The 14,721-nt window shown below is 42.9% G+C and overlaps 1 protein-coding gene across 1 annotated transcript in view; it reads right to left on the bottom strand.

The window, feature by feature from the left end:
- The window catches only part of BAHCC1 (BAH domain and coiled-coil containing 1), a 270,267-nt gene that overhangs the window by 182,389 nt on the left and 73,157 nt on the right, over window positions 1–14,721 (bottom strand). The window lies entirely within an intron of this gene.

The following is a 14,721-nucleotide window of genomic DNA, read 5'->3' as shown; positions in this document are numbered from 1 at the left end:
CAGAGCGCCGGGGTGGGCGTGGCCGAATTCAGCACAAAGGCGCCTAATTCAAGTGGCGAGCGAGTGCGCGGAGAGGAGGGGGTGCCGGGGGGAGGGGCGCAGAGGGGAAAGGGTCAGTAGAAGGGGTTATATGGGGGTGAGGGAAGGATCAAAAGACTGGGAGGTGCAGGAAAGTCTCTAGCAGGAAACTTTCCTGTGGATGAGTGTCACTCAGCAGCCCCTGCTCAGCTTCCCGGGTCACCCCCCGGGCTCAGCCCTGGACAGTGTCACCCCCCATACCCCCTGATGGACTGGGGTCAACTTGCCGACATGTTATGACCATTAAGAGGGATGATGAATGGCCTGAGGCGACCTGCGGCACAGCAAGGGCTGACGCACTACAAGTCCCAGCAAGCTGTGTGCAAACTCTTGACTCCTCAGACTGGAGCCCCCCTTGGACTTTCCGACCCCCTGGTGGCCAGATGTGCTCGGCTTATAAAGGTTTATTCAGTACTACAAGTCCCAGCACTGATTGCAAAGTGCTGGGGGCTTCCTGGAAAATTGTAGTCCTACTTGTTGCTAGTAGTGTGCCTAGTTCATGAAATGTGTCTGACCAACTTCAGGTTATAGGGCTGCAAGTACCAGCAGGCTTTGCATGTGAAAATACTTGCTGGTTTGGTTATGGTCTGCTGGGATTTGTAGTTCTTTTCTGTCAGGAGACAAAGTCCTGTTCGCTAAGCGTGGAACAACAGATACCAGCAGGCTTTGCATGTTTGCGATGGTCTGCTGGGATTTGTAGTTGTTTTCTGTCACAAGAAAAAGTCCAGTTCGCTAAGCGTGAAACTACAGATACCAGCAAAGTGCCAGTAGACTGCATACCGAATGTGTGGCTTGCTGGGTACTGCGATCTCATTCATGGCTATCTGTCCTTTGTGTGCGGAAGAAGTCTATTACCATAAACCTGTAGAACTACAATTCTCAGCAGGTAGTATCAGGGAATTTCCAACCAAGCCTATGGCCTGCTGGGATCTGTAGTCCCACTCTTTACCAAGTGTCCTTTCCTCTTGCAAAAAAAAGTTCATCCGAGAAGCACTACAAGTCCCAGCATTCTGTATCCTAAGAAAGAGGGCTAACTGCCTGGGCAGTGGCTTGCTTGGATTTTTAGTTATACAGCTGTAGGACAAATTATCTTTCCTGGATGAATGCCAGTAGGCTATTTCACGGAGAGTCCTTGCCATGCTGGGGTCTGCTGGGAAAAAAACAAAAATCCCATTAAAAGACCACTCCAGCAAAAAAAATTTGACAGAGCCGACATGTTTTGAACAAGTCCATCTCCTCATGGGGGATTCTCAAGGGTTTTCTTTATTTTCAACAGCATTTCCTGAACAGCAGTTTAACTGCCAAAATAGTAAGATACCAGCCAGCCTCCCTACTCACTTGCACACTATTTTGGCAGTTAGACTTTGCAACTGCTGTTCAGGAAATGCTTTTGACAACAAAGAAAACCCCGTGAATCCCCCATGGGGCGATGGACTAGTCCAAAATCTTTCAGTTCTGTCAGATTTTATTTAACTGCTAACACTGGTCCTAGTGTCCAGGGGTCTGCTGGGAATGGAAGCTTCAGTAATGGTCAGCTGCACTTTTGCTATAAGAAAACATCAGCAAATATTTTCTTATAGCGAAGTGCAGCTGTATGAGATCCTAGCAGCTTGTATGAGATTATGCTTAGATGGATTTACTGCTAAAGCTGAGTACACACGTACGATAACGATCGTTCAAAAACGAACGATAACGACAATCGGAACGATAATCGTGCGTTCAAAAAGTGTGAACGATCGTTTTTGTGAACGATAACGATCGTTATCGTTCAATCGGACCGATCCAACCCGGCGGATTTTTTCGAAAGATAATCGTTCAATCGTTGCAGTGTGTACAAAGATCGTCCGATAACGCATGTTCTTATTGCCTGTCATAACGTCACTTCCGTTTGCGCACGCATTTTTTAATCGTTCGTCGTTCAGTACTTTATACTTATATCGTTCACGTGTGTACACAATCGTTCATTACGAACGATCTTTTCCGTCTAATTTGAATATCGTGTAAACGTCACGAATCGTTCGTAACGAACGATCTTTATCGGACGTGTATACGAACCTTAAGTCCAGAGGTGATGCTGGCGCTTGTAGTGGATACAGGACAGAGCTGCATTATCCACAAGGCAACATAGGCAGGTGCCTAGGGCCTGGAGAGAAACTAGGGGCCCAGTTGACACTAGCCCCCACCAAATCTTAAAAAAAAAAAAAAAATCAAGGGTGGCCGCAAAGTGGGCACCTGCCTAGGGCCACAATTCACCATAATCCGTTTCTGATAAAGGATGACGTGAAACTTTCTTTGAGCAAACTCTAGCGCTGCCTTTGTGACGCTAAATGTCCCAGTAGAGCAAGAGATCACATTAGGAACAATGGAGTCCGTCTAGAACTGCTTACTGCAACAACCAATCAAATCTATTTAAATGAAAAGGTTGCCATAGGCAACATCTTTTTAATTATTCCAGAGTCCACAGGCAAAGAGATGTGTTATTATTACTACTACTACTAATAGTAATAAACATGCTTCACCCCTCCTCTGGAATGCCCTCCCACAATACATCCGTCACTCTCCAACCTTTGAAATCTTTATACGCTCCCTCAAAACTCACCTTTTCAGACAAGCATATTCTCTAACTTGGGCCATTCCCCCTGCAACCTCTGGCCAGGTTGTACCCCTTGCTAGACAACCTAATAACACACTGCCTGTATGTATACCGCATACCTCCCCTCCATTCCTATAGATCAGGGGTGTCGAACTCAAATACAAAATGGGCCGAAATTGAACAATAGGATCAGGTCATGGGCCAACCTCAATGTCTACTGGCCACCTTATAAAGTTCCCTGGTGTCTATTTGCCCCCCTCCAACCCTTACACAGTTCCCTGGTGTCTATTTGCCCCCCTCCAACCCCTACTCCGTTCCCTGGTGTCTAGTGGACCTTAGTCCTCCTCCCTCCCCTATACAGTCCCTGGTTTCTGGTATCCCCCACCTCCCCTATATAGTTCCCTAGTGTGTAGTGCTTTCCCCCTACCTCCCCCATATGGCTTCCCTGGAGTTCTAGGACTTCACCTCCAATGTAGCTTCCCTGGTGATCTAGAGTGGGCCAAACATAATGCAAAGTGGAGAAACCCCTTGAGGGCCAAATGTAATGGCTCTGAGGGCCAGATTTGGCCCGCGGGGCCAGAGTTTGGCATGTATGCATTAGATAGTAAACTCGAGCAGGGCTCTCACACCCTTTTGTATCTTGCAACCTGTTATAATTGTGTACCCTATGCTTGTTTTTCCTGACTTTGTACAGCACCACGGAATATGTTGGCACTTTACAAATCAATAATTAATCAGTTCATGTACTGGAAGTTAGGCCAGGTTCACATTAGCATTTGCAAACGGAACCGGCCGTACGGTTCCGTTGTCCGTTGCACTGAATGGACAAGAAATGCAGCAAGGCCCAATTTTCTGGACAGTTTCGCTCAGCAGGTTTTGCAGCTACATAGGAACAAATAGAAAACTGACAGTTTACAGCACGCTGGTTGTAAAAACTGACGGTTTTTACCTGGTCCTGATGACCGGATCTGTAAGGCCGGCTCTGCAAAAAACGCAGATGTGAACCGGGCCATTGTTCTATTTAGGGTACAATTCAGAGGGTGTTATTATTATTATTAGTTTGAATATATTCCATGGCACTGTACAAGTATTTTATTTACTCTGTCTTGTTCTGTTGGGCTGACCTGTTCTGCAGCGCTGTACAGAGTACACAGTCTAGTCGCTAACTTCCACTTTATGCTCAGTACACACATCCAATCCTGACTGGCCAAACTTTCCACCTCCATGTAGTATGAGAGCTTCCCTACACAATCAGTTCAAATGATATCAAATCTGTTATTATTATTTAGTATTTATATAGCGCCGACATATTCTGCAGCGCTGTACATAGTATATTGTCTTAACTGACCCTCAGAGGAGCTCACAATCTAATCCCTCCCATAGTCATATCTGTATGTATGTATCGTACAGTGCATGTATCACAGACTAGGGACAATTTTAGGGGGAAACCAATTAACGTATGTGTGAGAGGAAACCGGAGTGCCCGGAGGAAACCCACGCTGACGCGGGGAGAAGATACAACCTTCATGCAGATAGTGCCCTGGTGAGTGTGCTAACCGCTACGCCACTGTGCATACCCTCATACTACACAGGGGATGTAAAATTGGCCAATTATTGCACAATCAAGATTGGGTGTGTGTATTGGCTTAAAGGGAAGATCCAAGCGAAATAAAAAAAGAGTTTCACTTACCTGGGGCTTCTACCAGGCGCATGCAGCCATCCTGTGCCCTCGTAGTCACTCACTGCTGCTCCAGTCCCCCGCTAGCAGCATGCCGACCTCGGAGGTCGGCGGGCCGCATTGCGTACAGTTTTACGCATTCCCGCTAGTGCAGGTACATTAACACATACATTTTTACGTGTTACCGGTTCAATGCGTAAAAATGTATGCATTGAACCAGTAACGCGTAAAAATGTATGTTAATGTACCTGCACTAGCGGGAATGCGTAAAAATGTACGCAATGCGGCCCGCTGACCTCCGAGGTCGGCAAGCTGCCAGCGGGGGACTGGAGCAGCAGTGAGTGACTAGGAGGGCACAGGATGGCTGCATGGGGCTGGTAGAAGCCCCAGGTAGGTGAAACTCATTTTTCTATTTTGCTTGGACCTTCCCTTTAAAGAGGGCTCACAATCTATTCTAAACCATATTGTGCATATAATCCAGTCCACATGGTTACACAAGGATAATGAAGTTAAGACAAACTTGTATATATCACACTCTATACAATGTACATGTAGATTACATGCTGGGGTACATACAGCTATACCAGGGTATAGTACAGTAGTAGAGTGAGCTCTGCCCATAAAAGTTTACAATCCAAGGGCTTATATGTAGAGATGGTCACTGGAATGCTATGACTTGGGGTGAGCTATTTGGATGACCACCTTGCCGGTTTTGATTGGACCATCTCTTGTTCTTTGGGTCATCCATTCTGATATTTGCCAGTGTTCTCGCCAACAGCCAAGCAAGCTGTACAGAGCCTGGGATAGTTTTCTATGCACTGGGGAGCTATTGAGCATTGGGGGAGCCCATAGAAAAATCAGAGCACCCCACAGCTCTCAAATACTGCTTGGTCGCAGGGACTTGAGTTGTTTCTAACAAATTATCTGATGCCACAACCTGCTGCATTCAGGCATGAGTGCAATCCCTTCCTTTAGAAATCGTCAGCGGTCCATGCTGGGCCCTACAGCAGTGGTGTGGTCTGTCATGGCTAAAAAACCAAACGCAACTGAAATAACTGCAAGGTTACAACTCCCACTGCCTGGTGTAGCCACTGGCGCTGCTTCCTGGAACATTAAGTTCCACAGCCAACTAGGGGATGGGCACGGTCAGATTTGTGGGAATCAAATCACCAGAGGTGGCGCTCACAGCAATGTCACATCTATATTACAGTTCAGATGCCTAAGGCAGATATAAGCAGAACGGCGCAATTCCAAATTCCACCATGCACTATGACAGAGAAACATACACCCCACAGTTTCTGTGCTTCACTGAGGATATATACATACACAACCTATCACAGAGTCAATGATCAAATAAGGTAGTCCACTTACAAACTCCACATTAAAACACTAAATTTCAAGAGAAGCATATGCACTTGAGTCTCTGTTTCACTGGATGAAAAATGTTCATATTCAGCATGTAATTCCTATTTTTCCTTGTCTATGCATAAAGCTTGACCACGTAGATAGAATAAAACACCACAACCACACCCTAAGTCACCAACTCACCGTGTGGTGAGACCTTTGCCAGGTCTATTCAGTTCCCTGGTCGTCCCCCACCCAGTGGCAATGGCTGTAATCTTCCTTATGCTTGTATCCTCATCCCATGTACCTCAATAAAAAAGGCTCCCAATAGTGTAAAACTGTGAAAATTTTTCATCCAGTGAAACATAGAGACTCAAGTGTATATGCTTCTCTCGAAATTTAGTTTTTTAATGTGGAGTTTGGAAGTGGACTACCTTATTTGATCATTGACTCTGTGATAGGTTGTGTATGTATCTATCCTCAGTGAAGCACAGAAACTGTGGGGTGTATGTTTCTCTGTCATAGTGGATGGTGGAATTTGGAATTGCGCCGTTCTGCTTATATCTGACTTAGGCATCCGAACTGTAATATAGATGTGACATTGCTGTGAGCGCCACCTCTGGTGATTTGATTTATATATTTTAAACAAGGTGGGCGAACCGTTTTTCTCCAACGCCTGTGTTAGCGTTCTCCTATCAGCGCATAGTGTGTACTTGCAAAAGATTTTTGGGAAGGCTAAACAGGCCCCGGCCTTGGGCGGTTGTAGCCAAAGGGGGCACCTGGACATGAAAGAGGAGTTGCTACATATGAAAGAGGAGGCTGAAAATTAGGATAAACACATGAAAAGGGGAAACTGATGCTCAACGGAGCTGTTCATTAAATAAAGGGGCTACAGTACATGGATCAAACAAACAAACAAACACAGAACATTTATATTGCGCTTTTCTCCTGGCGGACTCAAAGCACCAGAGCTGCTGCCACTAGGGGGCGCTCTATAGGCAGTAGCAGTGTTAAGCCTCATCTACACAGCACAATTTTCCATCAGATAGAAGGATCTATTAGATAGCTCTAATAAGAAATTGCATCGTGTGTAGACGTCCAAATTGTTTCAGATCAATTTTGCTTTGATAAGTACCCAAAATCGATTGCAAAATCTAACGCAATATGGTTGGACGGGTTTGAAATTATCTAATGCTGGAACATTAGATACATGGAATAGGGGGCTGCACATGGAATGGGAGGGGCTGCTGTACATGGAGGATACACATGGAGGAGGGGGCTGCACATGGAATGGGAGGGGCTGCTGTACATGGATGATACACATGGAATAGGGGGCTGCACATGGAATGGGAGGGGCTGCTGTACATGGATGATACACATGGAATAGGGGGCTGCACATGGAATGGGAGGGGCTGCTGTACATGGAGGAGGGGGCTGCACATGGAATGGGAGGGGCTGCTGTACATGGATGATACACATGGAATAGGGGGGTGCACATGGAATGGGAGGGGCTGCTGTACATGGATGGTACACATGGAATAGGGGTGCACATGGAATGGGAGGGGGTTGCTGTACATGGAGGATACACATGGAGGAGGGGGCTGCACATGGAATGGGAGGGGGTTGCTGTACATGGAGGATACACATGGAGGAGGGGGCTGCACATGGAATGGGAGGGGCTGCTGTACATGGAGGATACACATGGAGGAGGGGGCTGCACATGGAATGGGAGGGGCTGCTGTACATGGATGATACACATGGAATAGGGGGCTGCACATGGAATGGGAGGGGCTGCTGTACATGGATGATACACATGGAATAGGGGGGTGCACATGGAATGGGAGGGGCTGCTGTACATGGATGGTACACATGGAGGAGGGGGCTGCACATGGAATGGGAGGGGGTTGCTGTACATGGAGGATACACATGGAGGAGGGGGCTGCACATGGAATGGGAGGGGCTGCTGTACATGGATGATACACATGGAATAGGGGGCTGCACATGGAATGGGAGGGGCTGCTGTACATGGAGGATACACAAGGAGGAGGGGGCTGCACATGGAATGGGAGGGGCTGCTGTACATGGATGATACACATGGAATAGGGGGCTGCACATGGAATGGGAGTTACAACATATGGCCTAGGGGTACAAAAATTATAATTTTTGATTGGGGATGGGAGGAGCCTCTGTTGGGGATCGTGGTGTTTCTGGTTCAGTTATCTCACTGGTCTCATTTTGTCATTATTCCTCCAGTTCCATTGAGCAATTTATCCATCTCTAAGTTAGCCAATAAATGGTATCATCCTGATTCAAAACATCTTGCTTTTACTCATGGCTAACACGGTACAACACTTTACTGCTTCCATTGAGCAATTAAAGGACGTTAGGTTAAGTATAATGTAAACCAGTGACATGGACTGGGAAGACACGGATGGACGACTGTTCAGGTCCAGATGTATTGGGAGGCTATAGCAATGCAACACATTCTGTTGCTATGGTGGCACAAGGAGGGACAATGGTGTGGCCTAGAATGGGGAGGCTTCTGGTGGGTGGGGCAAGAAGGGGAATAATGCTCTCGACTGAGACGATCCGTTAGGGCACCTCACTGGGGCGGCTGGACCCATGCTAGTTTCTTCGCAGAGATGGCCCTGAACATATATTTGTCATGTTAATATAAAGTGTATGCGTCAATGGCCAAAATATTTAAAGGACACCTGATGTGAGTGGGAAATTGAGGCTGCCATATTTATTTCCTTTTAAAAATAACAGTTGCCTGGCTGTCCTGCTGATCTTTTAGGCATCATCAGTATCTGAATCAGACCACAAACAAGCATGCAGCTCATCCACTCAAACATCTTATCTGCATGCTTGTTCAGGGGCTATGGCTAAAGGTATCAGAGGCAGAGAGTAAGCAGGACTGCCAAGCAATGTGCATTGTTTAAACGGAAATAAATAGGACCTTAGGTTGTGAGCTTCTGTGAGGGACAGATAAGCCTCGTACATGTGAACAATGACTGCTGCCTGCAAGGATCAAGACTCAATCCCCTGGGTGACAGTTCAGGGCAGAGTACTATACAGACACACCGCTAGCCTGCAGGCTAGTGACACCGCCGCTATGAAGAGGGGTAGATGGATAAAGAAGAGAGCAAGTCATTAGATAATACTATGTACTCTGTAAAGTGCTGCAGAGGATGTCAGTGCTATATAAATACATAATAATAATATGGTAGGACATTACATTATGACTGTGGTAGGGATTAGATTGTGAGCTCCTCTGAGGACAGTCAGTGACATGACTATGTACTCTGTAATGTGCTGCAGAAGATGTTAGTGCTATATAAATACATAATAATATGCTAGGACACTACACTATGACTGTGGTAGGGATTAGAGTGTGAGCTCCTCTGAGGACAGTCGGTGACATGACTATGTACTCTGTAATGTGCTGCAGAAGATGTCAGTGCTATATAAATACATAATAAGAATATGGTAGGGCATTAGACTATGACTATGGTAGGATTAGATTGTGAGCTCCTCTGAGGACAGTCAGTGACATGACTATGTTCTCTGTAAAGTGCTGCAGGAGATGTCAGTGCTATATGAATACATAATAATAAGAATATGGAAGGACATTGCACTGTGACTATGGTAGGATTAGATTGTGAGCTCCTCTGAGGACAGTCAGGGACATGACTATGTACTCTGTAATATGCTGCAGAAGATCTCAGTGCTATATAAATACATAATAAGAATATGGAAGGACATTGCACTGTGACTATGGTAGACATTAGATAGTGAGCTCCTCTGAGGACAGTCAGTGACATGACTATGTACTCTGTAAAGTGCTGCAGAAGATGTCAGTCCTATATAAATACATAATAATATGGTAGGACATTAGACTATCGCTATGGTAGGATTAGATTGTGAGCTCCTCTGAGGACAGTCAGTGACATGACTATGTTCTCTGTAAAGTGCACCAGATATCAGTGGTAAATAAATACACAATATTAATCAGTAAAATTCTTTGCAGAATATCAGTGCTATATAAATTCACAATGCTGATAAAACCTGAGCATTGATAAATAGAGACGTCTACTTTTGTTGATCAGGAGATGTCATTTGGCCTGAGCCACAATGTGGTTTCTATAGGTGACCACGCTTTCATGCTACAGCAGTCATCAGTACGCTCTTCTTACAGAATAAGCTCAGAACCATTGGTCATCTTTTCATCCTGGGGTCAGAAGTCATTGAGGCCTGCTGGGACTTGTAGTCCCACACAGGACAATGCACAGCTCATGCTGCATATCTGCGCAGTGTTTTGCAGCTACGCAGATCCATCTATAGCTAGTATATTAATAATAGATGGTGTATAGATATTAGCCTGAGGGATTATTAGCGCAGGGAGGTGGAATTATTTAGATTTTTTTTTCTGTACTCTCCTCCAATGACACGCCGGGGTGTTTATTGATAAATGTCACTGTAGATTAGGGAATGCAAGCTGCACATCGCGGGCCCTGGGGACGCCCAGTATGAAGGGGAGCCAGAATATTCAATCACATGTGGGGGGGCACCCCGTTCATTGGAATGCTAATATCTGTTATCTTAACATCACACGCAATCCCCTCCAAAGCAACATCCTACATATATATATATATATATATATATATATATATATATATATATATATATATATATATATATATATATGCAGTGCACTTATCTTAAAAAAAAATATATATATATATATATATATATATATATATATATATATATGCACACACTTATATTATTATAATTATTGTAACTATTGTATCTTTATAATTTATATAGCACTGACATCTTCTGCAGCACTTTACAGAGTACATTGTCGTGTCACTGACTGTCCTCAGAGGAGCTCACAATCTGATCCTGCCATAGGCATAGTCTACTGTCCTACCATATTATTATTGTGTTTATATAGCACTGACATCTTCTGCAGCACTTTACACAGTACATAGTCATGTCACTGACTGTCCTCATAGGAGCTCGCAATCTAATCCTAGAATAGTCATAGTTTAATGTCCTACTATATTATTATTATGTATTTATATAGCACTGACCTCTTCTGCAGCACATTACAGAGTATATAGTCATGTCACTGACTGTCCTCAGAGGAGATGACAATCTAATCCAACCATAGTCATAGTCTAATGATCCTGCCATAGTATAAGGCCCGACTTGGAGAAATATACCAGGATGGTTTTGGTATGTGGGAAGAAATCAAAAGAGAATATACATTAATTCTTTGTCTTCCAAAGGGACAATTATGATCTCCTGTCCACACAATGGGCCATATGCAATTCACTTTTTCACCTGAGTTTTCTCCTAGGAGATAATTTTTTATCTTCAATTTAAAATAACTTTTCAGCACTTTTCAATTACAAACGTACCAAAAAGTAGGTGAAAAAGTATTATCAAAAGTATTTTGAGTATGTTCTTGCTTTCTGGTGGCTTAAAAGGTATTTTATTACCAAGTTTAAAAATATCACCTAGGAGAAAACTCATGAGAAAAAGTTAATTGCATATGGGCCACAGATGCACATTTTATTTTGCAAGATATCAGAATTTTGTCCTACAACAATTTTTTGGGAACAGGATCCTCCCTCCTGGGTCTGTTTGTCAGTTTCTCTGATTGAGAGATTTCTAATTGTAGCCTTTTATTAATTAAAGTTGATTGTGCATTGTGTAATATATATATATATATATATATATATATATATATATATATATATATATATATATATATGGTACACTTTTTTATATCTGGTTCCTAAGTTAAAAAAATAAAACTTCTCTCAAAAAGAGCCTGCCTTGATGCCAGGGATTTGATCAACTAGAATTTTTTCCCTTTTAAAATCAGGTGAGAGGAAATATTATGTCCAGCACAAGAAAACGTAAAAACGGTATAACCTGTATTATATATTCTTATGCTCGAGTCTCGGGGGGGTAGCAGAAAACGCTCCTTCATGTCATTGAAACTCAAGCGGTGCCGGCAGACGTGAATTCTCACCATTTTTGCCAAACTGAGGAATTACCTTTTCGTGTTTTTTGTTTTTTTTTAAATTATGATTTTTGAGATAACTTTTTGGCCTGTAAACTGTCACTTTTATTTGGCTGGAAAGAGCTGATTTTTTTTTTCCTGAACGACACACATAATAGAACATGTCCTATTTCTCTGGAAGAAGGGGAATTCTGTATAATGCACATCAGCTGCAGACAGGAATATTTACTATTTCCAAGCTGAACAGGGTTTTTCACACCCAAAAATGGGGATTTCCATGATCAAGCGGTTGCTCTGTTCTTGGTGTTGCTAGCGGCAGGATGTCTGATTGTCAGAAAATGCAGTAATTAAATTAAAAGAAAAAAAATCTAGAGTTCTTGCTTTATCCATAAAGAGAAAAAAAAAATCAACTAAAAAAGAAACTGGTACATAAAGAGTTAAAGCCCAGTCTGCCTCACCCTCCCCCCCCTCTCCTTTTCACCCCCCTTCCTCCAGTCCCCCACCTCCCCCCCCCCCCCCCCTTCCAGATGTCTGATTGGCTGGCAAGGAGCCAGCCAGCTGTCAATCACCGATTGTAAACAAGACGCTGATTGGCTGCTGGCCAGTCCGCACTGGGCTGCCTGAAAAAAGCAATTACTAGGCCTAGCAGTTTCCAGACTCCCCTGGCTGTTCGATGAAAGGAGATAAGCTGGTGGCGGTTTCCAGGCTCCCCCTCCATAGGCAGACCCCCAATGGCCCCAGAGCCAAGAGGAGAGCAAAGTGTGAGGGCTTCAAAGGGAAACGATGCATTTACTATTAGAGAAGGCTAAAAATAATGCAGGGCAGCGCAGAGGGGCTTATGTGTATCTCTTGTGCATAGAAAGCGTGGGGATAGCGCTTTACAATAGGTTACGTTGCGAATGGGGGGGACAGGATTAGGGGGTGCACCCCCTTCCCCCCCCAAATATATTGTGCTGTGGACTTGTATGGTGCAGAAGCCTAGCTGCGATCTAAGGCAAGGACTGAACCTTCAGCTTTGGGCCTCTTCCCTGCTTTTTCTTCCAGACAGGAGAGGATCAGCATCGAGGAAATGCAATCAGGTATGGGAAACTCAGGAAAGTAACACGGCTTTCCGCATTGCAAAAATGTTTACAAAAATTTCGGTAGAATTTGATGCTAAGGCCTCAATTCACGGAGCTTTATCAAACACTTTATCAAACGTTTGATAATTTACCTCATGGGTAAAATCTAATTTTGAATTCACTAAGGTGTTATATATTTATCAAATGTTTTACCGATAAAACATATCTAGGCTTGTAGTCAGCACTATCTTGGGGAAGCATGAAGCACTATAGAAATAACTATCCTTAATTAACTGGAATCTAAATTTCATGTTAGCATTTATAAATCTGCCCTTCTTTACAGATCCACATCCCATTATCAAATGATAAAGTGTTAAATATATAAAAGGTAAGGCTGTTTGGGGTACATTATGTCAGCCGTAATATTCAATGGGACATTTTCAAGGGCAGTTTTTTGTTTTTTTTAATATCGGGGTTTTTCCTAGTAAATTGGCGACAGTTGGCAAAGGTGTAATAGTGGTAGCATGGAGGAGGTGGGGGTGGGTGGGGGGGATGCAGGGGGTACTGCATAGGATTGAATATCCAGGGGCCTATAATTTTTATGTGATTCGCTTGGGGTGGTATATAAAGTTTATAGCTATAGAAGGGATGGAATATGAAGCTGGAAAGAAAAAAAGCAAAAGCTACTTAGATACCAGTCGAGAAAATCTCTTAAAAATTATGTACGTAAAAGATTTCAAGGTGCTGCTTAGATGTTCGGTGCAAAAATCTGCCAAGAAAAATCAGCAAAAGATTGGAAAAAAACGTAACTGATAAAATAGTATTGCATTACAAAAATTACTTTCTTGAATCACAAAAGGTTGAGCCTCCTAGTCTAAAAAAAAAATATATATTAGAGTAAACAAAAATTAATGTAATATATTTAAAAGTATTTAGGGCTAGAAAGTGAGATGGAGATGGGTTGATATTTTAGTAAAACAGTAAGATTTATGTAGATGAAGTTAAACGGCAAAAAAATAAAATAAAAAATAGTACGGAAACATTTTTTAAAAAAGGAAAAAGTTAGGGGTTAGTGTTTTTTTTTTTATCCAACATTTTAATTAAGCATTAATGGAAAAAGTAATCATATTAGAACAAGATAAATATATTTAAAACAAGAGTGCAGAAAGGGTTAAATTTCTTCTCGAAGAGGAAAAAAAATGGGAGGAGGACTGTATACAAGCCTTGTAAACTGTTTAAATAAATTATGACTGGTGCAGGTCTAATTATACAACTTTTTTTTTCTGTCTATGCACTTTTTGTAATTTCAATAAAGAATTATTTTTCAAAAACTATGTTCTCCTGTGTGTGTGTTTTTTTTCTATACATGATTGTGTGATATACAGAGAACAAAGGAAAAGGGGATAAGGGGAGGGAGAGGAGGCTAAATGATGCAAGAAACTACACATTTTATATAACAGAATTTCTCCAGAACAATCAAAACAATTTAGAATACAAAATGCAAATGAATAGCTGAGTTACCATTCAGTGCGAATGTTCTAGCTGGAGGAAAAAAAATAAATAATGGAATTTTATTAATCCCGCAAAATTATTCAAGAATGTCATTCTGTTAATTTAACAAACGTTGCCCACGTCCCTGTCCTGAATGGGTTGGCACTGATAATTTGCTAAGTGTAATATATATACATGGATGTGATATATTGCTGGAGTGATCTATGCCTTGCTCCAGCGAGAGGGGGTCCTAAGGGACTCAATACAATGTTAAAATGAGCAGATTAGTCCATAATGTTGCTCGCTTCAAGGGAAAAACCAGATGTTTAATGTGCAAGCATCAAGGCTTGTTTGATTTCACAAACACGCGTGTATATATAACATGTGTGTATGTGTACTCGAGATGTCTGAAATTAGGACATGTCCATGGGAGGTA

The sequence above is a fragment of the Hyperolius riggenbachi genome, chromosome 12 (genome assembly GCF_040937935.1).
Source record: "Hyperolius riggenbachi isolate aHypRig1 chromosome 12, aHypRig1.pri, whole genome shotgun sequence".
Classification (NCBI taxonomy): Eukaryota; Metazoa; Chordata; class Amphibia; order Anura; family Hyperoliidae; genus Hyperolius; species Hyperolius riggenbachi.
The sequence above is the reverse complement of the archived record's forward strand: the minus strand, read 5'-3'. Positions and strand labels throughout refer to the sequence as shown.